The sequence below is a fragment of the Cervus elaphus genome, chromosome 18, assembly GCF_910594005.1.
Source record: "Cervus elaphus chromosome 18, mCerEla1.1, whole genome shotgun sequence".
Classification (NCBI taxonomy): Eukaryota; Metazoa; Chordata; class Mammalia; order Artiodactyla; family Cervidae; genus Cervus; species Cervus elaphus.
Window position 1 is genome coordinate 70,692,210 of NC_057832.1, and position 25,829 is coordinate 70,718,038.

General features: G+C 39.8%; 1 protein-coding gene across 3 annotated transcripts in view; it reads right to left on the reverse strand.

The window, feature by feature from the left end:
- The window catches only part of BMPER (BMP binding endothelial regulator), a 265,707-nt gene that overhangs the window by 191,441 nt on the left and 48,437 nt on the right, over nt 1–25,829 (reverse strand). The gene's annotated exons all lie outside the window — the stretch shown is intronic.

Here is a 25,829-nt window from a genome sequence, read left to right on the forward strand (position 1 = left end):
AAGTAAGAAAATTAAAATATAGAAAATGATTGGAAAATTCTATACCCATTTGATTCCTGACAAACTACTGTCTTCAACAGATGAAACCTTCCAAGTCTTGCCTCCAGCTTTAAGAGCTATGATTTCATTTTTCACTTTGATTTTACTTTTAAGTGGTGAACTAGATTAAGGAAATCTGAAACTAGACGATGTATGGATTATCCCACGTCAGTTCACTAGCCAAAACAGAAGTCCTGCTCATTCACTGGCAAAAGCAGAAGTCAAAGGCCAGAGAGTCTCAAAAAAGGAAACAAGTTTAAGCCTCTGTAGAAAGAGCCAAAGAAATAATGGTGCAAGGATCACAACCTAGATCTTAATTTAGTTTGTCCAAATAACGCCTTCTACCTTGTGAGTTACGTTTCAGGGGAAGACGAACCCAGCTATGTCTCTAGTAAATGCACACTGGATTCTCAGGAGCACACCAGGCAAATGGGATTCACCAGATACAGCCCGACTGCTCAACCCAAAGAGTACAGCGGTAGGAATACACAGATGGGATAATGCAGATATAAAAGGGTCTGCCTCGTTCCAGTGACTGGCTCCTGTCAACCCATTCCACCTCAATTCACAATGTTTCTTATCCAAGATACAAAGAGAAGACTCACCTCCTTCCCTGAATTCTTTTGGATACTGCAGTGGTAATTAAAAACAAAAAAAAGAAAACCTTCAATACCAACAGAATAATAAAGACTTAAGAAAACTTCAATAGACATTTTCATAAACTCGGAACCATGATTCAAATTCCCAGAGAATTATGAATGATTGAAAAGAGCTCAATAACACTCTTCTCTCTAGTTCCTACAAATCAAATTACCAAAGTACACAGCTGATTGGAAACATATTAGGGAAACGCTTTCACTATATATTTTTTAATTTCCTTTGCATGAAGTGTTACAGTGATAAAATATTCAACCACAGGGACGCCTAGCACACTGCAAATACTTAACGCCAAACCCAGAATGAATACAGTAAATTTTCAACAATGAAAACCAATATAAAACTATTTGGGCTAGCATAAATCTTACGGAACAAACACACTTAACAATAGACGTGCCATATGCATGTCTGATTCACTACCACAGACTCACTCAGATAATAAATAACTTGTTCCGAGAGGTGGAGGTGGGGAAATCAGAGGACCAAATCCAATTCAAGTTAAGTCCAAGTAAATATGAAACGCCTGCCAAGTCTGCCAGTAGAGTTTCCAAATATGTTATACATTTTCATCCTCTGGATTAAAAAAAAACTAAAAGAGTGATTTTACGATTCTAATAGGGCAGGCAAAGAGATTGCCTTTTTTACTTCGAAGGAGGAAGTGCATTGTAAGCCCATATACACCAGGCAGGAACTGCAGGCCAAGAGACTGTTCCTGAACAATGCCAGGCCATAGGTAAAGGACTTCCAGGAGGAGGGCAGAAGTCTCTAGATTATTCCACCCAGTATGGGATAAAAGGTATTGGCACAGTCCATAGTGCAGGGAACCCAGCCATGTTTTCTGCTTCAAATAACTCAAAATGAAGGCTGGCTCCTCCACCAGTTTAACATATGAAGACCAAGACCAAATTGTGACCAGCTTAATTGCCCTTGTTAACACGTGAGTCTATCACACCTGAGTCCATATAATAGATATTCCCAAATGTTGGATGAGTCTGAATGATTGAATAGACTCAAAAATATCAGTATTAATCTCTTTAAAAAGTAAAAGCTATATTTTTTCATTCTTCACCTACCCTCAACAGCACTGGCTGGTTTTGGCAACTCCAGTAGACCAAGCATCCTAGGTTGATTTCAGATGCAAGGGATTCTTGGGAATCAGATACTTTTAAAAAGGGTATTTTCACTGCTCTTTGGGTTCATGTTCTAAGATAAACATGCCATCTTAATGCAAGACACTAACATGAGCCATGTGAAGACTCACATATACATATAATCAAAAAGAGCCTCAGATCTACTCCAGAATTACTTCTTATTCTCTGTAAGGCAAATTTCCTTATAATAAAATCTCTTTTGCCACCAACTTAATACTGCTAGCAGGGCAGATTGGCAACATCTTGCCCCTCAAAACCCCAGAGGAGGAATATGTTAAATATCTATTATTGGCCAGAGTAGAAAGAGACAAAAAAATTGTCCATCGTACATTAAGGCAGTGTTTCTCAAACCACTTCTAGTGAAAGGTTTGTTTTGTTTTTGTTTTTCTAATTCAGTGTGCGCCGATACATTAATAAAATATAATAAAAATAGATTACTATAAAAATTAAATTTAAAAGACGACAGCAAAATATGATTTTTATTACTATATGTAACAGGTATACAGTTACTTAGTAGAATCATGAGAAACATTTCTATTGGCTTACTCTCGGATTCTGTACTTTTCTCATTGTAGAACAGCATTGTCATTTCTGGACCAATGGAGACTTACAGAGCACATTTTGAGTTGCACTGCATTGAGGGATGTGTCATGGGATGGGGAACAGTCCAAAGAAACAATCAAAATATTTCAATATTAGACATTTAGAACTAAAAGCCAAATAGCAGATAAAAAACTTTCTCTCCTTCATTCACATATAAGAAAATTTGCACAAACAAGATTAAAGTGGCTTACTCAAAATTAGAAGGCATTAGGTGTGAAACTAACACTAAAACCTGGTCCTGTGTGAAATCCCCCTTTTCACATCCAGGTCTAAACTGGCAATATTATTTGGGCACTTTCTAATTCATAAGATCTTTTGTATTGAGGATTTAATTGCCCAGGGGGAAAAAAAATCAACTCTGTCCTTTTACATTAAATGATAGAATATCCAGGAACTTAATGAAAGAGTGGACAAGCTGGGCAACAGACAAATGGTTAGCAACCAGTAAAGTCACTTTTCCTTTTCTTCAAATATTTTAAAATAAATGTTCAAGAAGGGGATTTATAAACACTCATTAATTTTCTTCTGGAGATAAAAAGCCTTTCAGCCTCCAAGAGCATCATGAAAACCACCTATACAGTAGCAGGAAGAAGTGGTTATTTTCTGATAAAGTCACTGTACTATTTTTAAACCAGCAGCTCTCAATCTAGCATGATTTTGCCTTCCCCTTCAATGTCCAACCAGAGGACTTTTCATAATGTTAGGAGATATTTTTAGATGTCACAGGCTGGGGATAAAGGTGCTTAAATGGTTTTACTGCACAGGAGTCAGAGATGCTGCTAACACTCCACAATGCACAACAAAGAATCAACCAGCTCACAACGTTAACTGTGCCAACGCTCAGAAACCCTGATCTAAACCGTCACACAAAGCCCAAAATGGTTTTTCTTTCCAAAACTAAAATAGTACATAAACAAGCCTAAACTAGCTATATGGTACTTGTGCATTTATTTCAGCTTTTTATATTAAATATTTTCATGGTGAGGAAGAATTTCAGAGCATTTTTTTAAACACATACACACTCTTGTAGAGAAACTTGGCCCAGTCAGCTAGGAAGACAACATGGCAATGGAAACAGTTCAGTGTCAGTTTTAGTTCAGTCGCTCAGTCGTGTCAGACTCTTTGCGACCCCATGGACTGCAGCATGCCAGGCCTCCCTGTCCATCACCAACTCCCAGAGCCTACTCAAAGTCATGTCCATTGAGTCGGTGATGCCATCCAGCCATCTCATCCTCTGTCATCCCCTTCTCCTCCTGCCTTCAAGCTTTCTGAGCATCGGGGTCTTTTCAAACGAGTCAGTTCTTCACATCAGGTGGCCAAAGTATTCAAGTTTCAGCTTCAGCATCAGTCCTTCCAATGAATATTCAGGACTGATTTCCTTTAGGAGGAACTGGTTGGATCTCCTTGCAGTCCAAGGGACTCTTAAGAGTCTTCTCAAACACCACAGTTCAAAGGCATCAATTCTTCGGCGCTCTACTTTATAGTCCAACTCTCACATCCATACATGACTATGGGAAAAACCACAGCTTTGACTAGATGGACCTTTGTTGGCAAAGCAATGTCTCTGCTTTTTAATATGCTATCTAGGTTGAAGCACACAAATAAATTGAATCCACAATTAAGTAATAAAACTCATTTTTCTTATTAGTTGTGGCCTTTTTTGGCAACCACATTATCCCAAGGGAGAGAGAATGTCACACATTTTCATCATTCTGTTACTAAAATAGCTGTTAAAAATCATCAGGACCATAAACAAATAAAGCACTGGCTGCCTAATGAATCTTAGCTCCATCCAGTCTCATCCTTCTAGTTTTAATCCTCTTTTTTCACATTAACATTAGCCTATGGATCTTATCGTCACCAACAGCTTACCCCTGGCACCCAAGGGCTTCACTACATAGCCCCAACCTACCTTTCCAGTTTTCTCCCCTCATTCCTGGAACTAGGTATTTGGGGTTACCTGATCATAATGAATTGAATGCTTCTTTAAATAGGTTCAAGTTCTTCAACTAAGGCTATCTGACTCCTGTCTTCATCATCCCACTGAAACATCACTCTCTTCAGCTGCAGCTGCCTACATGTGTCCAATCCAAAGGGACACTCAGCCCTTATCTTAGAAGACTTCTCTATAGCAAGTCAACCACATTTTCCTTTGTCCAGCACTCCCCATTAGCCCACTTTTCCAGATGTTCTCATACAATTACCTTTCCATTCCCTCTACTCTTGCCTCAACTGAAGCTGCTGGATGTTCCTCATGTAGACTACTACAACAGGCTCACTGACTGCTTATGGCTGGGATAGGATCCTTTCCCAGGCACCCTTCTACACAACTACCAGTGTGTGTTCTTTCAAATCCAGGTCTTATTATCTCATTCACACACTTGAACTCTTATCAGTGACTGATGGTTTTCTACCTGGCTGAAGTACACACTGGTACTTATCGCCAATCTCTCTTCTCTAGACCAATTGGATCAAGTCTCTGGAAGTAGGAAGCAGAAGAGGAATCTAATGTGTGGCCAGGATTGGAAATCACTGACCTTTACTCTAAAGTTCAAACTTAGTATATAAATGCAACTCTCAGATCTGGCCTTGACTCCCTTCTTTGTTCTCTTATCTGCTGCTCCCAAACTCCCCACACTTCTCCCAAAAATCACCAAATAATGTCACCCTATGATTTCGCAAATGCTGGCCCCTTCTTAAAAAACCCAGACCTCATCCATTTCCCTCCATTTTCATTATCCTCACAAGGACACAAAAGTCACCCAGGCTCTCCTTCCTTATGTGACGAACTTCTCTTTCAAGACTTAACTCAAGGTAACAGACTCTGAGAGTCCTTCCCAGAAACTTCCCCACTCAGGGTAAGTTCCAGTGCTCCTTCTCCAGGAAGACTTGGCCTTTCAAACATCTATTTCAAGGTACCTACAGTACTGCATTTAGTAGGTACTTAATCAATGTCTCATTTCACCAATAATATATAGTAAACATCAATATAAACTATTCCTGCAAACAGCAAGGAAAAAGAAATGGAGAAAGGATGACATTCCTTGGATGTCCTGTTTTCTCCTTTGGCAAGTAGACCACTTCAATTCACTATTCCACCTCCAGAAACAACAAAGTTTTCCTGGAGCAACTCAGATGCCAAAGTCTGTCTCTAATACCAACCCCCATCCCCATTCCCCCATGGCCCAGGTCAGCTAGAGCCTAGAGCAATGGAGGAAAGTCCCTGAGCAGCCCAGCACTTACACACCCTTAGAAATGAGAAGCATATCAACACATTCTCAGTCCCCTTCTCCCACACTGGCACACCTCACTTTCAGGAGGGTGCCTTTTCTTTACAAAGCCCACTTTGGTCCTCCAAGTTACTGGTTTATTTTTGTCTTTTTTTTTTTTTTTGGAAGTAGGGAGCAGCATGCAAACTGCCATATGTATTTAAACGAAACCAACCGTGGGGTCTCTGAAATCAGTTCATGCCCACCTGGTACAGTGAAGCAGAGCAGATAGGTCTGCCATTCTTTGCTGTTTCCAGGCCACCTGATCTGGTAGCCCCACTCCCTGGTATTGGTCAATAATCCCCGAATTACTTCAGCCCAATACAATTTTTTTAATGAACCATTTTTCGGACACTGCTTTCCAGGAACATATGGAAGTATAATCAAAAGGGATAAACATAAAACCTGACTAGCCATTCTAGGGCTTAAATCTTGTCCTTAGGAGTTCATTTAAAACAGGCTTTTATTACTCTTTAAGGCTGTACCTACAATGAATCCTGCAGGCAATTTTGCTTATTTTTAGCTAATGGGAATTTTATAGTCAAACCATTTCTTCAATCCCAAGAGAAAGACTCAGACCCAAGAACTGAGTTCTTGAAGAGTGGTGTGTGCCCCCTGCCACAACAGTATTTTCCAAAGCTTTTTCATTTTGTTTTCCAATTATGAATTAAAAACATAATTGAAATAAAATAATTAACAATAGAGAAAGAAATGGTGGAAAGCTATGTAACTTAATTTTTGCTGATTTCTGAATAAAACCCTAAATACACAGAAATATCAGGTGCATACAGATGACTTGTAAACTCAACTCACTTCACCAGTATAAAGGAAAGCAAAATCTCCATGTGATTTGCTTGGATTTCTAATCTATGTGCTTACTGAAGACTGTGAAGTGATGACACAGTGGTTTACAGAATCCGTCTCATGATTTTATAGCATTGTAATACATACAGTACCTGGCATTGATGTTAAGGTAACAGAACAGAGTCTATGAGTCACAAACAAATTAGGCTTCTATATGATAAAACACAATTTCAAACTTTTAATATAACTGATACAATAAAAGAAATATGCAATGCATTAAGGACAAAAATGCATGCAACAATTTAATGAGCCACATCACCCATCATTCCTGCATTTGACCTGGTCTCATCATTGTTGTTATTGTTAGAATTGACTGGTTTGATCTCCTTGCAGTCAAAGGGACTCTCAAGAGTCTTCTCCAGCATCACAGTTCGAAAGCAACAATTCTTCGGCACTCAGCTTTCTTTAAGGTCCAACTCTCACATCCATACATAACTACTAGAAAAACCATAGCTTTGACTAGACAGAGCTTTGTCGACAAAGAGATGTCTCTACTTTTTAATATACTGTCTATTAGAACTTTCCTTCCAGGGAACAAATACTTCTAAATATGGGAGTGCTTCTACCTCTAGGCTGAATCAGTATTGCAGCAGCCATGCTACCCACCATACCCCACTGTCAGATAGCCAATATCCATTGTTTCTCACAAGGCAAAAAACAAAGAACTATTTTGAGCTCATACTGAGCAAAAATGAAAAAAAGAAGAAAAACCTGCAGAGATTGTCCTGTGAAGTCATAAGTGTGGTTTTCTAATGCAGGAAAATGTCACTAGAAGTCATTTCCAAAGATGAATTCCAAAAATATTTTCAGAAATATTACATAAATAACCCTCCAACAAGAGAGAAAATTTAAGTTGTTGCATAATTTTTATAGGTGAGGCACCGTACTTGGAATTTTTCATATGCAATTTAATTTTATTCTTATAAAAAGCACTCTAGGGCAGATAATATTTTACCCCTAGTTTTTAAAATGAGGATCCAGCATTCAGAAAAGGTAAATTACTCTGTCCAGGTCACAGAGCCACTCTTTTAGTCCAAAGTCCACATTCCATTCATTCACTGGGTCCTGCCAGATGCACGGAAGAAACTCAGAAAGTAGCAGCTTCCAGAGTAGAAATAACATCCCTGGAGAGGATGACATGCTGCCTTTCACTTGCTCACTTACATGATCCTTTAACATCATGTTCCACTGATGTCTGAAAACCAGTATTATAGAGTAAAATACAGGTTTTGTGGTGGAAGAAGCAAGACCCTATTCTGTGGATTTATATTTACTCTGTTCTAAATGCCTTTACCTCTGGCTATGAACCATGCTGTGTCTCAGGCCTTTTGACATGATGAAGCCACAAATAACAAGGGATCAAAAGATCAAACCCCCTTCATGGATCACAGTCTTGTTGTGGCAAAGGGGCTATGTAACTCAATGAAGCAATGAGCCATGCTGTGCAGAGCCAACCGAGACAGATGGGTCATAGCAAAGAGTTCTGACAAAACATGGTCCTCTGGAGGAGGAAATGGCAAAACACTCCAGTATTCTTGCCACGAGAACCTCATGAACAGTATGAAAAGACAAAAAGCTATGGCACCAGAAGATGAGCCCCCAGGTCGGAAGGTGTCTGATACGCTACTGGGAAAGAGCAGAGGGCAATTACTAATAGCTCCAGAAAGAAAAGTGGCTGGGCCAAAGTGGAAATGACGCTCAGTTGTGGTTATGTCTGGTGGTGAAAGTAAAGTCCAATGATGAGATGGTTAGATAGCATCACCAGCTCAGTAGATATGAATTTGTGTAAACCCCAGAGATAGTGAAGGACAGGAAAGCCTGGCATGCTGAAGTCCATGGGGGTGCAAAGAATCAGACATAACTTAGCAACTGAACAACAACCAAAATCAAACATCTCAGGTCAAAATCACGCATTTCCCAAAACAGGAATGTATTTCATGATTTGGAGTACACAGGAGCAGTGTAAGAAAATAAAATTTATTTGAATACAACAAAACAACCAACAGTCTCCTAACATAAGTTATGGCAGCACAGGGAGAAGTCATGAATGGAATCCTAAGTTTCCTGAACGTAATTTCAAAGACATCAGTAAAAATCTCTTGGATGAGCATAGTGAGTTACATTTGACACACATTTGAAATGCCATTTGTGGGACCAACGTATTGCCCTGCATCATTTTCATACTTTGAGTTACATATTACACAGATGCAACCTTCATGGTTGATTAGATAGGATGTCTAGGGCTCATTGCAAAATACTGTTAGGAATATCTTACCATCTCCCTTTTTCTCATTTATATTTTGAAAGAATTATAGATACACAGGAAGGTACAAAAAATCTACAGGAAGCTTACAGCCACCCTTCACCCAGTCTCTCCCAGTGTCGACATCTTGGGTCACTATAGTACAGCATCAGGATCAAGAAACACACTGGTTGACATCGATGTGGCCCACTGAGCTTTTTCAGATTTTACCGATTTTACATGCACTCATTTGTGTGTGTGTGTGTGTGTGTAGTTCTATTCAGTTGAATCACACATGTAAATTTGTGTAACCAATTAACATACAGAACTGCACTATCACTACAAGGCCTTCTCAAGCTATTCATTTATGTCAGGGAACGTTTAACAGGAGGATTCCTGAGTGCTGTTTCTCATAAATCCTCTGTTCCTTTTCAGTTTCTGGCAACAGGAACGAGTGGAACAGCACGCTGCTCCCAGGATTGAGGTCATAGGATGAAACACATGCATAAATCTCCTTTAGTAAACATTCTCCTTATGACAAAACTGCTTAGTCTTGATCCTCTTTCTTGAGATATGGATTGTCTCCTGACCTTATGACCATTGTTAATCCCTTGTTCCCTTGATAACAGTTGCTATACGTTTGGTTTTCTGATCTTTATCATTATCAAAATAAATTCCTTGTACAACAGCCTATATATACTCACTGAAAGATCATTAAAGCACCTTTGCCCCACCAGAGGCATGCGTCCCTGTGTCTTTCTCTCTCTCTCTCTCTCCCTCCCTCTGGCTAATTCTCTGGACCGTGGAAACCTGCCCAGCTCACTCTCCTGCCCGGGCTTTCAAGACCTCCTCAAGAGGGCATCCTGTGCCTTCGTGAGTGGTGCAAGCCCTGTTCTAGGGTTTTATTGGTTCTCTGCATAATCCAGGGAATATTAGCTTCTTTCTCTCTCACTTTCTTATGGTCGACTCCGGACCACCAGGTTCCAGTCCATTAAAGGACCACAACACATTTATAACTACACTCACTGCACTTACAGCCTCCATCCCTAAGCCCTGACAACCATGAAACAGCTCTCCATCTCTGTAATTTTGTTATTCAAGAATGCTATATTTTAAAAAAGAATGTTGCATAAGTCAGTCTATAGCCTTTTTACATGGGTTCTTTTCTCTGAGAATAATTCCTTTGAGATCCATCCAGGTAGCTTCATGGATCAATGTTTTGTTCCTTTTTATTGCTGAATAGCATTCCGTGGTATGGATATACCAGTCTGTTTAACCACTCCCCCACTGATGGTAGCTTCCAGTTTGCTTGCCTATTACAATTAAAGCTGCTGTGAACATTTGCGTACAGGATTTTGAGTGAAAGCAAGTTTTCACTTTAAGGTATACATAGCAAAGAGTGCAGTTACTATGGTAAGTGTATATTTAGTTCTATAAGAAACTGCCATACTGATTTCCAGAGTGGCTGAAACATTTAGCTTATTCACCAACAATATATAAGAGATTTTCCGTATCTTTTCCAACATTTGGGGTTATCACGCTATACATTGTTTCTGCTGCTTAGTCACTTCAGTCCTGTCTGACTCTGTGTGACCCTTTGGACTGTAGCCCACCAGGCTCCTCTGTCCATGGGATTCTCCAGGCAAGAGTACTGGAGTGGGTTGCCATGCCCTACTCCAGGGGATCTTCCCAGCCCAGGGATTGAAGCTGGGTATCCACAATTGCAGGCAGCTTCTTTACCATTGAGCCACCAGGGAAGCCCATGCTATACATTATATGAATATATAGTTGCCATTTTGCTAAGTGAGAAATGATATCTCACAGTGAGGACATTATATCTCACCCTCCTCCACCTAAACCTTGCATACACAAACTCATAATTTAACCAGGGGAACAATCATTCCAGTGACTTCCAAAGCTGTTGACCATCATGTGAGGGCTGATTCAGAATACAGATACCCAGTGGAAACAACCCACATGTCCACCGATGGATGAATGGATAAAAAAAATATGGTGTATATATGCAATGGTATATAACTCAGCCTTTAAAAGAATGAAATTATGATACACATTACAACATAAATGAACCTTGAAGACAGTGTGCTAAGTGAGATAAACCAGACACAAAAGGACAAATGTTATATGAGTCCACTTATACAGAGGTACCTAGAATAGGCAAATTCACTGAGACAAAAACTAGAATAGAGGTTACCAGGGTCTGCAGGAAAAGCGGAATGAGGAGTTACTGCTTAGTAAGTACACAGCTTCAGTTTGGGATGATGGAAAAAGTTCTAGAAAAATATTGCAGTGAAGATTGCATAACAATGCATTTAATGTTACTGAACTACACACTTTAAAATGGTAAGTGTTATGCTTTGTGTATTTTACCACAATAAAAATTAACAAAAAACACAGATGCCTGGGCCTTGCCCACTGAAAATTGTTTCCCTTGGTCTGCAGTGGGACTGGAGCGTCCGAGTATTTCACAAGCAGCCCTGGCAATTCTAAGGCACATTCAGGTTCAGCACCCCTGCATTTTCCAGAAGACGAAACCAAAGCTTTGGAAAGAAACTACTGAGTGAAAGTCGAGTAACTAGAAGTGGCAGAGGAGGGAACTGATTCCAGATCTAATTCCAAGTCTATCCCCCTTCACTTCATTCTTCAAATGACTGAGAATCTTTATAACTATCCAATCCACAGGTCCCAAGGCACACAAGCTCTCTGTCTAGATGCCTGAAAACATGACCCTGGCTTCTGCATTTAGCACTTCAATATGGTCTTGCCTCCAGAGGTTTGAGGTTGTTACCTTGCATTCACAGCCTCATCAAGGTAGCCACACTGGTCACCCAAACCCCAAATATAAAAAATTCCAACTGTGTTTGTAAATCTGATCCCTCTGCTGGCTCCACGTATGGCACAGAGAATGCCCAGACATTCTCAGGGAATCAGGGGGGCTGCCTCATGTGCTAAACATCAGCTAGTTGATGCCCAAGCATGTTTGCAGATAAACAGATACATAGCCCTTTAAGCACAAAGCTACTGAAAGCATAATTAGATGACTCGGGTGTAAATAAGCTCATCTCAGTGAAGGAGACACTCAAGTTCATGAACATACCAAGGTACTTTGTTCACCTTTATTATCACATCAGCCCTAGTAAAATGGGAGCCTCTCTGGCAGATAGATTTCTAAGGCAAACACGCATTAGTTCTCACGGTGAGATACCTGTCAAAAAGAGAACCTAAAACATTTGATCCTAAAAATCAGTTGTGCCAACTTCTAAAGAGACTGAAAGAGACTATTCTCTGATCAAAACCCAGTAAGACTGCTTCTAATTTTTCCATGATGCTCATTTAAAAATAATAAATAGATGCATAGAGATTCATGTATCTTCGTAGAGTGATATATCACACATACAGACATACTTTCAATTTTGCAGCTGCCAAACTCAGGTGGCAAATAAAAGAGACCCTAAACAGTGGAAACAGTGTCAGACTTTATTTTTGGGGGCTCCAAAATCACTGCAGATGGTGACTGCAGCCATGAAATTAAAATACGCTTACTCCTTGGAAGGAAAGTTATGGCCAACCTAGATAGCGTATTAAAAAGCAGAGACATTACTTTGCCAGCAAAGGTCCGTCTAGTCAAGGCTATGGTTTTCCCAGTGGTCATGTATGGATGTGAGAGTTGGACTGTGAAAAAAGCTGAGTACCGAAAAATTGATGCTTTTGAACTGTGGTGTTGGAGAAGACTCTTTAGAGTCCCTTGGGCTGCAAGGAGATCCAACCAGTCCATCCTAAAGGAGATCAATCCTGGGTGTTCATTGGAAGGACTGATGCTGAAGCTGAAACTCCAATACTTTGGCCACCTCATGTGAAGAGTTGACTCACTGGAAAAGACCCTGATGCTGGGAGGGATTGGGGGCAGGAGGAGAAGGGGACGACAGGATGAGATGGCTGGATGGCATCACTGACTTGACGGACATGAGTTTGAGTAAACTCCGGGAGTTTGTGATGGACAGGGAGGCCTGGCATGCTGTGATTCATGGGGTCGCAAAGAGTCAGACACGACTGAGCAACTGAACTGAACTGAACTGCACTGAAACAGTGGTAGCTTCTATTTCAAATCACTGCTTTCCTGCAGTTTTTAATGATGCATTCCAACCTTCCACTTGGAACACCTACCATTATTTTTACCTCCATGAAACAATTCTATTAGAAGCCTCAGAGGAGAAAAGAGTGTTTTGATTCTAAGACATTTCAAGATGATAGGCATCATCGTGATTTCATTCCTGTAAGTGAAATATCAGACCAGAGCAGGAAAAAATCATTTTAAAGGGCAGAGCACCTTACTCTCCATGAGCAAGTTAGAAGCAGTCACAGAATAGTTTTCAGAGCCGCTGTAGAAAACTCAAAGCCAATTTTAAACTGTGTTTTATATGATGTCACAAAAGGAAATATGTAATCCTATCAAAATTACAGCAACCAGGAAATCTGAAGTCATAATTGGTGAAAGATCTACTAAAAATTATATTAAGGTTATCAATAAGTCTGTAAGTATGAAATATACTACAGCTACCACCACATGAAAATACACTTAGGTTATGATGATTTTAAGGACTTTTTAAAATCTCTATGGAATTCAGCAAAGAAACAGTAAGGCATCAGGAGTTTGGGAATGGTTTAGAGACATGCTGCCATTTTTCATTTCTATTATCCATTTTTACTCTCTCCCTAAAATTCTCACTTAACTCTTTTAAAGTCCTGCTTAATTCCAAAATGAACTTAAGATGTATATGGCTCTACAGTAATATACTAAATACACAGTTGATTTCATGAGTCATGTACTAAACGAGGAAGACTGGAATTTGGTTCCAATTTTCCTTTCTCCTCCTTGCCTTTTTCCAACATATATTCAACTACCATGTGCCACGCACAGTGATCACAACTGAGAATACTATGGCCCCTCACAGAACCTCTACTTTAGTGGGAGTTACAGAAAAACAAAACACTAAATCACAGTTGTGCCTAGTGTTAATTCCACAGCAAGTAGCCATTGAGGCCAGGAAGTGATGTCTAAAGTGAGAGCTGAAGAAAGGGTAAAAGTCAACTAGGTGACATTGGGTGGAAAAGCAGCCATGCATAGGGAACAGTGTGTACAAAGCCCCATGACAAGAAGCATGCACAGAACAGTGAGAGAAACAATGTCCAGCCACAGGAGTCCAGAACAAGAGGAGGCTAGAAAGATAAGTAGGAGCCAGACCTTACAGGGATGAAAGGGAATAGCCAAGGGTGAGCAGTTTCCAGCACTTGCTCTGCGCTGGACCCATAAGGTATATCCTAGCTCTAAGCACCATTCATGATAGATGTTTCTACCTGCCATGCATACCAGAGCTGCTCTGAGTATGGTCGGTAGAGTCTAAAGTGACTCACTCCCTTATACATCCACCTTTCATAATTCTGAGAGTGGACAAGACTTGGGAATGTGATGGATGTCATTCCCATAATTAGGTTATGCAAAGATGAAGCAATTTTATAGGTGTAATTAAGATCCCTCATCAATTTCACTTTGAGTCGTTAAAGAGGGAATTTTTCCTGAGTGTGCCTGACCTATTAACTGAGCCCTTAAAGAGTCTATAGGTCAGAGAGACACTCTTCTGTTAACCTTGAAGAAGTAACCATTCTACAACCACATGGAATTGAATTCTAACAACATAAGCTTAGAAGATGACCTTGAGCTTCAGATAAAACTGTGGCCCTAGCTGATCTTGACTGCAGCTCTATGAGACCCACCTAAGCTATGTCCAGAATCCTAACACATGGAAATGATGAGATAATAAAGGACTGCTATTTCAGGCCACTAAGTTTGTCATCACTTACTATGCATCAGTAGAAAACACATCAACTGGACATTGGTAGCTGAAGGAAGATCTGTTAGGCTGGTAGCCAATGAAGAGAATTCCTGTGTTTTTTTAATATGGGTGCAAGGTCCAAATTTGATTGCAGTGCTTTACATATGACATGACAGGAAACCAGGAACACACTTCTCCTCTGTAACAATGAGAAACATTTTCAACTTGCCCACTTCAGAAAAGTAAATACTGATGCACCCTCAAGTCAGCAGCAAGACTTGGAAATCCAGTCTTCTAACTGAAAGGCAATCACAAGCTTTTCACTTAAACTGCCTTCCAAAGTCCATGGAGTCTAAAACACAGAGGCTGTAAATGAAAGGACAGAAACAAATTCGACAGAGAAAGCAGATCTCTGTTTTAAGTCTTCTTACTAGTTTTAACAAGAACAGGTTTTTGTAAAGTATGATTTTAATGTTAACAAGATCCTTTCATACAAATAGGGTCTTTTTTTATTTAAATGCAAAAATAGCCCGGTTTATATTATGGGAAACCAAACTATGAAATATAACATTTTATACATATTTTTTCAGTTAGAGAAAAGGAGGGAGGAAGGCAAACCCCTCAAGTTTTCTTTTTTTTTTCTTGTCCTTAAAAACACATTAACAACCGCCACTCAAATTTTTGGGGCTAAGTAGGTAAAATTAGCTATACTGTTAAAGGTTAAAATAGTTAAAGGTATAATACACATGCAAGCATCTCATAACTAACAATTTCAAGAAACACATTAAGAATTCTCCTAAACTCAAAAAAATCATGGTAAAAATGACAGCAGCACTGGAATCGATGGGAATGTTTTTCAGAGCAATGTAATTTCTTAAGATGTTTAAAGTTATATGTCAGAGGCTCAGCATTAAAGAAGCTAAGAGTTAAGCCAGCAGAGATTGCTTTCTGTATGACCCTGGAAGGACTCCCAAAAATCTGGGAAATGGTTATCTCCAGGAAAGGGGACAAGGTGGCTAGGGTCGAGACTAGGACAAAGCTTTACTCTTACCATAGGATGCTTTTGTGTATTTTGAATTTTATGAATGGATTTTCTATTAAAAATAGTTTATGAAACCAGGCCTATGCACAAAAGAGTAAAGCTCAACTAAATTGTCTCAGTACACTGAAATACAGTCATGGATACTGAAGAGGAAAAGAAAGTAAGTTAGGGGTTCCCCAAAACAGTAGGTTCATAAGAAAAGCCACCACCTCCTAAGCCACATGTTGTTTCCAATACCTCCACAAAGTTTCACTGCCCACGTAATTCTTTGAAATTGCTGGTCCACCCAGAGTGTAAAAGTCCAGGGAGGCAGAAAGGGTGTGACAGAGACAATATTGCTGCAAAGTTGATGCCAGCATCTCTCTGGTTCCGTCATCTCTGGAGCCCTCCTAATTCTCCAGGTCCCTCCTCCTTCCTTCCCATCTAATAGGCAGCATATGTGTTACCAGGAAGAAGAATGGAGTGTTTGGAATCTGAGTCCCACTACTTCTGAGCAACTGTGCATCTTAAAAAAAAAAAAAAAAATCTCTTCACCTCTTTAAGTATCTCTGTTTCCCCATTCATTAAGTCAGAATAATAATAACCTACACCTCAGAGGTGACTATAACATTATCTATGAAAACCTAAAGACTGGAGTTTGTCTATTTCAAAATACTGTCTGAATCACCATACAGTTAGTATGACTGACGGAGTATTAGCCTTAAGGCAGATAGATTATGCCTTACTTGGGATATGAAACCTGGGGCAAATGGCGGTCAATCATATATAACAACCACCAGAGAATTTGGTCATGTCTAAAAGAAAGGAAAACAGAGGCTGGGGAAAGAGCTGCTCTTTTGTTTGGGCAGCAGGTAACACACAGTTAAGATTGCCAAAGCAGTCTGGTTAAAAGCAAACAACTAGATGGACACGAGAATGGTTAACTCAACCTTTCCATCTTAGAACATGTAAACAAGAGGACAATTTACTCTGTCAACACAGGGATTAATTATTTTTTAAGTTTTTTTTTTTAAGTTCTTTCCTATATATGGTTATCAGCTGGCTCCCTCCAAAACAACCACATAGCAATATTCTGAAAGGCATAGTCATCTTCCAGGTCATTCTCGAAGCAACAGGCAAAGTAACCTCTTCTGTGTGAACCTGCACTATGTGAAAGGCAGTCTGTAATTAATAAAACTCAATCTTTTACCATTATTCATACTCTTTGTTACTTTGGTCAGGACTTGGTCTCTGTAAATAAGCCTAGAACCTAGGATGGGTGTTCATTTTGGAAATCAGTGTGCAAATATTTATATCATGTCTCTTTCCTTTCATTTTCTGAGACATCATAGGATTTTTTAAAATCAAATATAAAAATTAAACTATTAAAAAACACAATCCATGGGATCACAATCATAGAAAAACAAGAGGAAGCACAAAGAAATCAGAGAAATCAAAGGCAAAAGAAGATTGTGGAAAATAAATCCCACTTAACAAATGAAAAACTATGTTCTTCTATCTTTCATCAAAATATTCTGGATCATTAATATTTTATGCTATATATGAGGAAAGAGAATGGAATTGAACCTATAAAGGTTTGAAACACACCTTATTCACTGACGATACTCTAATAACAAACATATTCAAATAACAAATACATTATTGTTCATGAAAGAACCCCAGATTAAAGAGTGGTTTGCAGTCCAAGTAAACACAGAAAAGCTGCCAAAACTGTCTGTTTGACTCTCAATGATCTCATTTGTTTTTAATCAAACAACATTCAGTTTTTTCAAATTAGATTAATCTTTTGCCTAGTTTTTAAGCTATTTGGATAAAAATGTATAACAATTATTAGCATAAAATAATCTGAAAAGTACACTGAAACATTTGCTTGAGAAGAATTCATTATAATTTACTTGCTTTTTCTGTTTTAAAGAATAATATGGCTTCATAAAAGGTATAAGACCAATTTGGTAAGCAGTGTTATCCTATAAATACCCGGCACGGGATCAGTAAATACTTGAATGAATCAATGAATGAATGGAACATAGGAGCAATGTGACTAAAGCAAACAAGAACATAAATCCCTATACACACACACTCACACACACAAAACCTTCCTAAAAATCCTTTTGGAAATAATGAGTTTTCATATTTCTAACTTCAGCAGATTTACTCTACTGCTTCCTTTTCAGTATCAACTTATTTTCTGAGGAAAATAAGCAGAAATCATGATAGGATTCTTCATGTGCTTGTCTGACTCCTCTACCTTCCTCCAAACAATTAACAAACAAAAACTTAAAAGCCCAGAAAATGGTATTTTAACAAGTTCCCTAGGTGATATGAGTGGAAGGCAATGCCGAAGAAATATTCCATGACTTTGTGTGGATTATGACCTTCACCTGAGAGCTTGCCCCAAACAGCCCTCTTTGGATGTGATGAACCCCTCTTGATCACAAAAAATGAGTCACCTCTTCTGGAAAGCCTTCCCCAGTGCATTCCACTTGTCCTCTACTCTCTGCCATACCTTCCCTAGAGAACTTCGCCCACCAGATGGTAATTCTTTGTCCCTCTGGTACAGCAAGCTCCTTGAGGGCATGGACGCCCTCTGGTTGAACTTTGGGTCACTAACACCTCGGCAAATGAATTCAGTTTTCTGAGCCTTCAGTTTCCTCATGTATAAAATGAGAAAGATAGAAATGGCCTTGCTGTTGTGAGGACTAAGTGATGAACATAAACCAACTAACCCAGTGTCCAGCAGCGTGGGTGCCTTTGGGACCACTGCTATGAAGGTAACAGATAGAATAAAGTTTTCAAAATCAATCAACATCTCACCACCTATAGGGCTTCAACAACACTATGTGGAAAGGCAAATGCCACAACTTTCTCAGAGTTCTTGGTAAATACAAATATGTCCCAATTTTTATCACACCAAAAGGTGAACGACATACAGAAGATCTTGTTTTCCTGTAGGAAGAAGGCCATCACTGAGCCTAGCCTCAAACAAAGACTAGCAATGACCCTTAAAGCCCTATAGGGAATGAGAATGGTCTTTATGAATATAATAAATTGTGGTGGTGGTGGTTTAGACGCTAAGTCATGTCCAACTCTTTGCAACCCAGTAGACTGTAACTGCCAGGCTCCTCTGTCCATGGGATTTTCCAGGCAAGCATACGGAATGGGTTGCCATTTGCTTCTTCAGGGGATCTTCCTGACCCAGGGACCAAACCCAAGTCCTGCATTGCAGGCAGATTCTTTACCAAGCCACCAGGGAAACCCATAATAAATACTGTTGCTGTTGTTGTTCAGTCCCTCAGTCATGTCTGACTCTTTGTGACCCCCTGGACTACAGCACACCAGGCTTTCCTGTACTTCACCAACTCCCAGAGCTTGCTCAAACTCATGCCCATTGAGACAATGATGCCATATCATCGTCTTGTCCTCTGTCGTCCCCTTCTTCTCCTGCCTTCAATCTTTCCCAGCATCGGGGTCTTTTCTAATAAGTTGACTCTTGGCATCAGGTGGCCAAAGTATTGGAGCTTCAGCATCGGTCCTTCCAATGAATATTCAGGATTGATTTACTTTAGGATTGACTGGCTTGATTTCCATGCAGCCCAAGGGACTCTCAAGAGTCTTCTCCAATACCACAGTTCAAAGGCTTCAATTCTTCAGCACTCAGCCTTCTTTATGGTCCAACTCTCACATCCATACATGACTACTGGAAAAACCATAGCTTTGACTAGATGGACCTTTGTTGGCAAAGTAATGCCTCTGCTTTTTAAAATGGTGTCTAGGTTAGTCATAGCTTTTCTTCCAAGGTGCAAATGTCTTTTAATTTCATGGCTGGAGTGACCATCTGCAGTGATTCTGGAGCCCAAGAAAATAAAGTCTGTCACTGCTTTCATTGTTTCCTTATTTACTTGCCATGAAATGATGGGACTGGATGCCATGATCTTAGTTTTTTGAATGTTGAGTTTTATTTTATTTGTTTATTCTGTAATTATTTAAATGAATGAAATGTGGCTCCACATGATGATAGATAAACTATGAACACTGATTAAAAATGTTCCCAAATATACATCAGTACACATGTAGACATAAACACAAGCATACTTTAATATGGGAATTTTAAATTTCCCCAATTAATTTTTACCCAAATTTCTTAACAGACTGTCCAAGAAAAAATGTGCTGATAATATGCTTTCTCTCCATGCTTTCCCCTATTAGAAGTATCAAAACAAACAAAAAGTAGTAACCCCAAAGAGTCTTCAAAGGCCTCAAATGTGAAGCATGCTTGACAACTGGAATATGAAAATGATGATATTTCTCAATGAAAAATCATTCTTAGAAATAAGAGGCATGTCATATATAATAAATCCACAGCAAACATTATCCTCAATGGTGAAAAATTGAAAGCATTTCCACTAAAGTCAGGAACAAGACAAGGGTGCCCACTCTCACCACTACTATTCAACATAGTTTTGGAAGTTTTAGCCACAGCAATCAGAGAAGAAAAAGAAATAAAAGGAATCCAGTTTGGAAAAAGAAGTAAAACTCTCACTGCTTGCAGATGACATGATTCTTTACAGAGAAAACCCTAAAGACTCCTCCAGAAAATTACTAGGGCTAATCAGTGAATATAGTAAAGTTGCAGGATATAAAATTAACACACAGAAATCCCTTGCATTCCTATACACTAACAATGAGAACAAGCTAAGACTCTACACATAGACATCACCAGATGGTCAACACCAAAAATCAGACTGATTATATTCTGTACAGCCAAAGATGGAGAAGCTCTATACAGTCAGCAAAAACAAGACCAGAAGCAGACTGTGGCTTGGATCATCAACTCTTTATTGCCAAATTCAGACTGAAACTGAAGAAAGTGGAGAAAACCACTAGACCATTCAGGTATGACCTAAATCAAATCCCTTATGACTATACAGTGGAAGTGAGAAATAGATTTAAGGGACTAGATCTGATAGAGTGCCTGATGAACTATGGATGGAGGTTCATGACATTGTACAGGAGACAGGAATCAAGACCATCCCCAGAAAAAGAAATGCAAAAAAGCAAAATGGCTGTCTGAGGAGGCCTTACAAATAGCTGTGAAAAGAAGGGAAGCAAAAAGCAAAGGAGAAAAAGAAAGATATACCCATTTGAATGCAGAATTCCAAAGAATAGCAAGGAGAGATAAGAAAGCCTTCCTCAGCAATCAATGCAAAGAAATAGAGCAAAACAATAGAATGGGAAAGACTAGAGATCTCTTCAAGAAAATTAGAAATACCAAGGGAACATTTCATGCAAAGATGGGCACAATAAAGGACAGAAATAGTAGGGACCTAACAGAAGCAGAAGATATTAAGGAGAGGTGGCAAGAATACACAGAAGAACTGTACAAAAATGATCTTCATGACCCAGATAGCACGATGGTGTGATCACTCACCTAGAGCTAGACATCCTGGAATGTGAAGTCAAGTGGGCCTTAGGAAGCATCACTATGAACAAAACTAGTGGAGGTGATGGAATACCAGTTGAGCTATTTCAAATCCTGAAAGATGATGCTGTGAAAGTGCTGCACTCAATATGCCAGCAAATTTGGAAAACTTAGTAGTGGCCACAGGACTGGAAAAGGTCAGTTTTCATTCCAATCCCAAAGAAAGGCAATCCCAAAGAATGCCCAAACTACCGCACTATTGCACTCATCTCACACGGTAGTAGAGTAATGCTTAAAATTCTACAAGCCAGGCTTCAGCAATACGTGAACCGTGAACTTCCAGATGGTCAAGCTGGATTTAGAAAAGGCAGAGGAACCAGAGATCAAATTGTCAACATTCACTGGATCACAGAAAAAAGCAAGAGAGTTCCAGAAAAACATCTATTTCTGCTTTATTGACTATACCAAGCCTTTGACTGTGTGGATCACAATAAACTGTGGAAAATTCTGAAAGAGATGTGAATACCAGACCACCTGACCTGCTTCTTGAGAAACCTGTATGCAGGTCAGGAAGCAAGAGTTAGAACTGGACATGGAACAACAGACTGGTTCCAAATAGAAAAAGGAGTACATCAAGGCTGTATATTGTCACCCTGCTTATTTAACTTATATGCAGAGTACATCATGAGAAATGCTGGGCTGGAGGAAGCACAAGTTGGAATCAAGATTGCCGGGAGAAATATCAATAACCTCAGATATGCAGATGACACCACCGTATGGCAGAAAGTGAAGAGGAACTAAAGAGTCTCTTGATGAAAGTGAAAGAGGAGAGTGAAAAAGTTGGCTTAAAGCTCAACATTCGGAAAGCTAAGATCATGGCATCCGGTCCCATCACTTCATGGCAAACTGATGGGGAAACAGTGGAAACAGTGGCTGACTTTATTTTGGGGGGCTCCAAAAATCACTGCAGATGGTGACTGCAGCCATGAAATTAAAATACACTTACTCCTTGGAAGGAAAGTTATGACCAACCTACACAGCATATAAAAAGCAGAGACATTACTTTGCCAACAAAGGTCCGTCTAGTCAAGGCTATGGTTTTTCCAGTGGTCATGTATGGATGTGAGAGTTGGACTATAAATAAAGCTGAGCACAGAAGAATTGTTGCTTTTAAACTGTGGTATTGGAGAAGACTCTTGAGAGTCCCTTGGACTGCAAGGAGATCCAACCAGTTCATCCTAAAGGAGATCAGTCCTGGGTATTCATTGGAAGGACTAATGTTGAAGCTGAAACTCCAATACTTTGGCCACCTCATGTGAAGAGCTGACTCATTGGAAAAGACCCTGATGCTGGGAGGGATTGGGGGCAGGAGGAGAAGAGGACAACAAAGGATGAGATGGCTGGATTGCACCACCGACTCGATGGATATGGGTTTGAGTAGACTCCGGGAGTTGGTGATGGACAGGGAGGCCTGGCGTGCCGTGGTTCATGGGGTTCAAAGAGTCAGACATGACTGAGTGACTGAACTGAACTGAACAATGAGAAAACAGAAAGAGAAATTAAGGAAATAATTTCAATCACCATTGTGATGAAAAGAATAAAATACTTAGGAATAAATCTACCTAAAGAAATAAAAGGCCTATATATAGTAAACTATATAACACTGATGAAAGAAATCAAAGATGACACAAATAGATGGAGAAATATACCATGTTCATGGATCAGTAGAATCAATAAAGTGAAAATGAGTATAGTACCCAAAGCAATCTATAGATTCATTGCAATCCCTATCAAGCTACCAAATGTATTTTTCAGAGAACTAGAACAAATAATCTCACAATTTGCATGGAAATACAAAAAACCTCAAATAGCCAAGGCAATCTTGAGAAAGAAGATTGGAACTGGAGGAATCAACCTGCCTGACTTCAGACTATACTATATACTACAAAGCTACTGTCATCAAGACAGTATGGTACTGGCACAAAGACAGAAAAATAGACCAGTCAAACAAAATAGAAAGCCCAGAGATAAATCCATGCACCTGTGGACACCTTATCTTTGACAAAGGAGGCAAGAATATACAATGGAGAAAAGACAATCTCTTTTTAACAAGTGGTGCTGGGAAAACTGGTCAACCACTTGTAAAAGAATGAAACTAGAACACTTTCTAACACTATACACAAAAATAAACTCAAAATGGATTAAAGATCTAAACCTAAGACCAGAAACTATAAAAATCCTAGAGGGAGCCCGGGCCCGGCCCCGCCGCGGGCCGCCCCCAGCCCCGGGCGGCGCTGGCCGGCCGGCTGCGGGCGAGACCCGGGCGCTCGGGCCCCCGCGCCGCGGAAGGACGGATCCGGCGCCTCGGGAGAGCCCCTGCCTCATATGGCAAAGTTTCTAGCCAAGCTCCTGGGCTGCACGTTGCCGAGCAAGGGCGCCTCTCCCATGTTTGAGTCCACAAGTCACTCCCGAGTTGGCCTGAAAGCAAGCACCAAGCAAAAGACCACCATCTTCAGCACACTGGCCAATGAGAAGTCCTCATCTGACTGCAAAAAGGAACAGCAATGGAAACCTTCGATGTACAGCAGCATAACTCCTATCTGCTTTGCAAGCCCTCTGCTTGAGAAGCCGGTTGGCAAAAGGAAGGAACTTCTCTTCTTCCCATCAAGCCTGTGGCTTTGAAGATGCCGTCTAGCTTCTCTTCCCAACCCCACATTCACTTCTCCATGAAGGAGCTGGAGAAACTGAGGCAATGAAAAGAAGAACATTATGCAAGGTCACAGAGGGGAGTCTGCAATTTTGAGAAAATCATCTTCATTTACTCAGTCATTTCCAGGCAGCTGGTTGAAAGCTAATCTTATTTTCAGATAAGCTTAGTTGTCTGGGATATTATTGGCCACTCCATCACTGGGAAAGGCAGCGTGTTTTAGGAATAAGGTTAGTTATCAGACTTCTATCAAAGACAATATTTAAGAAAAAAAAATAGATTTGCTTCCTTATAAAGTTGATTAACAAGTTCACTCTTTTGTTGTTGGGTATAAGCAAAAGTATTAATGTAATACAGATTGAGGAGTATATTTAAGTTATGAAACATAATAACCACCTCCCCAACTTAAGAACTGGAATATGAACAATGGCATAGAAACTTCTGGCATATTTTTCCCCAGACTCCTCCACTTTCCCCTGCCTCCTGCACAGAGGTGGTCTTGTTCCTAGATTTTATGTTTGTCTTTTCTGTGGCTTTATTATGTATCATTAGACAATTACTATTAATTTTAGCTTTCTTAGAGCGTCAGTGAAATGGTATCATAGTGAATGTATTTTTCTGCATCTTAGTTTTGCATTCCAATAGTGTGTTTCTAAGATTTATATTGTTTCATAAAAGCTGGAGCTTACTCATATTCACCACTGTATAATATTCATCATATGACTGTATCAAAATTCAGCAAGGCACTCTTGAATGTCGAGTTGTGGATTTGGGAGTAAAGGGTGAACCATCAAAAAAAAAAAAAAAAATCCTAGAGGGAAACATAGACAAAACACTCTCTGACATAAATCACAGCTGGATCCTCTATGATTCACCTCCCAGAGTAATGGAAATAAAAGAAAAAATAAACAAATGGGACCTAATTAAACTTAAAAAGCTTTTGCACAATGAAGGAAACCATAGCAAGGTGGAAAGACAGCCTTCAGAATGGGAGAAAATAATAGCAAATGAAGCAACTGACAAAGAATTAATCTCAAAAATATACAGGCAGCTCCTGCAGCTCAATTCCAGAAAAATAAACGACCCAATCAAAAAAATTGGCCAAAGAAATAAACAGACATTTCTCCAAAGAAGACATACAGATGGCTAACAAACACATGAAAAGATGCTCAACATCACCATCAGAGAAATGCAAATCAAAACCACAATGAGATACCATCTCATGCTGGTCAGGATGGCTGCTATCCAAAAGTCGACAAGCAATAAATGCTGGAGAGGGTGTGGAGAAAAGGGAACCCTCTTTCACTGTTGGTGGGAATGCAAACTAGTTCAGCCACTATGGAGAACAGTATGGAGATTCCTTAAAAAATTGGAAATAGAACTGTCATATGACCCAGCAATCCCACTGCTGGGCATACACACCAAAGAAACCAGAATTGAAAGAGACACATGTACCCCAATGTTCATTGCAGCACTGTTTACAATAGCCAGGACATGGAAGCAACCTAGATGTCCATCGGCAGATGAACAGATAGGAAAGCTATCACAATGAAATATTACTCAGCCATCAAGCAGAATGCATTTGAATCAGTTCTAAAGAGGTGGATGAAACTGGAGCCCAGAGTGCAGTACGTTAGAAAAACACCAATACAATATATTAACGCATATACATGGAATTTAGAAAGATGGTAATGATGACCCTATACGCGAGACAGCAAAACAGACACAGATGTAAAGAACAAACTTTTAGACTCTGTGGGAGAAGGCGTGGGTGGGATGATTTGAGAGAATAGCATTGAATCATGTATATTATCATATGTAAAACAGATCACCAGTCCAGGTTCAATGCATGAGACAGGGTGCTCAGGGCTGGTGCACTGGGATGACCCAGAGGGATGGGATGGGGAGGGAAATGGGAGGGGAATTCAGGATGAGGAACACATGTACACCCATGGCTGATTCACGTCAATGTATGGCAAAAACCACC